This window comes from Garra rufa, unplaced genomic scaffold, assembly GCF_049309525.1.
Source record: "Garra rufa unplaced genomic scaffold, GarRuf1.0 hap1_unplaced_003, whole genome shotgun sequence".
In the NCBI taxonomy this organism is placed as follows: Eukaryota; Metazoa; Chordata; class Actinopteri; order Cypriniformes; family Cyprinidae; genus Garra; species Garra rufa.
In genome coordinates this window covers 3,469,855-3,472,354 of record NW_027394278.1, presented here as the reverse complement: position 1 = coordinate 3,472,354, position 2,500 = coordinate 3,469,855, and the positions used below count along the sequence as shown (strand labels likewise).

The following is a 2,500-nucleotide window of genomic DNA, read 5'->3' as shown; positions in this document are numbered from 1 at the left end:
CTCTATAATACATTTAAATGATTGTAATAAATAGAGCGGTAAAACACGTCTTTCTAAAAGCCAGCATATTATATAAATAGTGAAGAAAAGGCAAAAGCTTACAGCACCTGGTATTCCCAGGCGGTCTCCCATCCAAGTACTAAGCAGGCCCGACGCTGCTTAGCTTCCGAGATCAGACGAGATCGGGCGCTCTCAGCGCGGTATGGCCGTAAGCGAGGGCTGCTCCAAAAAGTGGGCTATTTAAAGATCAGCCTCCGTAAAAGCCAGCATATTATATAAATAGTGAAGAAAAGGCAAAAGCTTACAGCACCTGGTATTCCCAGGCGGTCTCCCATCCAAGTACTAAGCAGGCCCGACGCTGCTTAGCTTCCGAGATCAGACGAGATCGGGCGCTCTCAGCGCGGTATGGCCGTAAGCGAGGGCTGCTCCAAAAAGTGGGCTATTTAAAGATCAGCCTCCGTAAAAGCCAGCATATTATATAAATAGTGAAGAAAAGGCAAAAGCTTACAGCACCTGGTATTCCCAGGCGGTCTCCCATCCAAGTACTAAGCAGGCCCGACGCTGCTTAGCTTCCGAGATCAGACGAGATCGGGCGCTCTCAGCGCGGTATGGCCGTAAGCGAGGGCTGCTCCAAAAAGTGGGCCATTTAAAGATCAGCCTCCGTAAAAGCCAGCATATTATATAAATAGTGAAGAAAAGGCAAAAGCTTACAGCACCTGGTATTCCCAGGCGGTCTCCCATCCAAGTGTAACAATCGGCCTTATCAGCCGAGTTACAAGACTAAAATGGGATCAGATTTAACTGTGAGAGATGACTAGTGGTTAAAAGAATGAGACATAAAAGAAGATTGGTTTAAATAGATTTGGTTTATTTACAAGGTTCACATAAAAGACTTTAAAACAACACGATAAAACGAGGTAAACGCTGTTAAAAGAATACAGTTCATCTGTCCATACCCTAAAAACAGTCCAAGAATCCCAGTGTGTTGATAAGTCCAATGTGAGTGTCCACCGGTGTATATACAATCCACAGAAAGTGTAATCCAAAGTTTGCAGGTGGTGAATGGAAAGGTGAGCTCTAAAATGAGCAACTCCTCAATCCAACAGTTTGGTGACTGTCCTTTGTTTGTCATGCTGCTCTCTTATACAGTTGTACTTCCTGCTTCCTGTCATGTGTCTAGTCACATGGCAGGCCAACCATCCATTTTTTAAAGACACACACTCACTTAAAATGTTAAGAGTAATAAAATGGCCTAAAAAACATGTAAAACACTTAAAACTCTATAATACATTTAAATGATTGTAATAAATAGAGCGGTAAAACACGTCTTTCTAAAAGCCAGCATATTATATAAATAGTGAAGAAAAGGCAAAAGCTTACAGCACCTGGTATTCCCAGGCGGTCTCCCATCCAAGTACTAAGCAGGCCCGACGCTGCTTAGCTTCCGAGATCAGACGAGATCGGGCGCTCTCAGCGCGGTATGGCCGTAAGCGAGGGCTGCTCCAAAAAGTGGGCCATTTAAAGATCAGCCTCCGTAAAAGCCAGCATATTATATAAATAGTGAAGAAAAGGCAAAAGCTTACAGCACCTGGTATTCCCAGGCGGTCTCCCATCCAAGTGTAACAATCGGCCTTATCAGCCGAGTTACAAGACTAAAATGGGATCAGATTTAACTGTGAGAGATGACTAGTGGTTAAAAGAATGAGACATAAAAGAAGATTGGTTTAAATAGATTTGGTTTATTTACAAGGTTCACATAAAAGACTTTAAAACAACACGATAAAACGAGGTAAACGCTGTTAAAAGAATACAGTTCATTTGTCCATACCCTAAAAACAGTCCAAGAATCCCAGTGTGTTGATAAGTCCAATGTGAGTGTCCACCGGTGTATATACAATCCACAGAAAGTGTAATCCAAAGTTTGCAGGTGGTGAATGGAAAGGTGAGCTCTAAAATTAGCAACTCCTCAATCCAACAGTTTGGTGACTGTCCTTTGTTTGTCATGCTGCTCTCTTATACAGTTGTACTTCCTGCTTCCTGTCATGTGTCTAGTCACATGGCAGGCCAACCATCCATTTTTTAAAGACACACACTCACTTAAAATGTTAAGAGTAATAAAATGGCCTAAAAAACATGTAAAACACTTAAAACTCTATAATACATTTAAATGATTGTAATAAATAGAGCGGTAAAACACGTCTTTCTAAAAGCCAGCATATTATATAAATAGTGAAGAAAAGGCAAAAGCTTACAGCACCTGGTATTCCCAGGCGGTCTCCCATCCAAGTACTAAGCAGGCCCGACGCTGCTTAGCTTCCGAGATCAGACGAGATCGGGCGCTCTCAGCGCGGTATGGCCGTAAGCGAGGGCTGCTCCAAAAAGTGGGCTATTTAAAGATCAGCCTCCGTAAAAGCCAGCATATTATATAAATAGTGAAGAAAAGGCAAAAGCTTACAGCACCTGGTATTCCCAGGCGGTCTCCCATCCAAGTACTAAGCAG

The 2,500-nt window shown here is 42.7% G+C and overlaps 6 non-coding genes across 6 annotated transcripts in view; all 6 read right to left on the bottom strand.

Annotated features, from left to right (window-relative positions):
* Positions 1 to 95: 95 nt before the first annotated feature.
* Positions 96 to 214, bottom strand: LOC141311619 (5S ribosomal RNA). Its single transcript, XR_012349079.1, has one exon. It is a non-coding gene; the product is annotated as a 5S ribosomal RNA (ribosomal RNA).
* An 84-nt stretch (positions 215 to 298) lies between these two features.
* On the bottom strand, positions 299 to 417 carry LOC141311618 (5S ribosomal RNA). The gene has a single exon (XR_012349078.1). It is a non-coding gene; the product is annotated as a 5S ribosomal RNA (ribosomal RNA).
* An 84-nt stretch (positions 418 to 501) lies between these two features.
* LOC141311617 (5S ribosomal RNA) lies at positions 502 to 620 on the bottom strand. Its single transcript, XR_012349077.1, has one exon. It is a non-coding gene; the product is annotated as a 5S ribosomal RNA (ribosomal RNA).
* A 753-nt stretch (positions 621 to 1,373) lies between these two features.
* LOC141311616 (5S ribosomal RNA) lies at positions 1,374 to 1,492 on the bottom strand. Its single transcript, XR_012349076.1, has one exon. It is a non-coding gene; the product is annotated as a 5S ribosomal RNA (ribosomal RNA).
* A 753-nt stretch (positions 1,493 to 2,245) lies between these two features.
* Positions 2,246 to 2,364, bottom strand: LOC141311615 (5S ribosomal RNA). Its single transcript, XR_012349075.1, has one exon. It is a non-coding gene; the product is annotated as a 5S ribosomal RNA (ribosomal RNA).
* An 84-nt stretch (positions 2,365 to 2,448) lies between these two features.
* The window catches only part of LOC141311614 (5S ribosomal RNA), a 119-nt gene continuing 67 nt past the window's right edge, over positions 2,449 to 2,500 (bottom strand). The window contains exon 1 of the ribosomal RNA XR_012349073.1: positions 2,449 to 2,500. This exon is cut by the window's right edge and continues 67 nt beyond it. This is a non-coding gene — a ribosomal RNA (5S ribosomal RNA).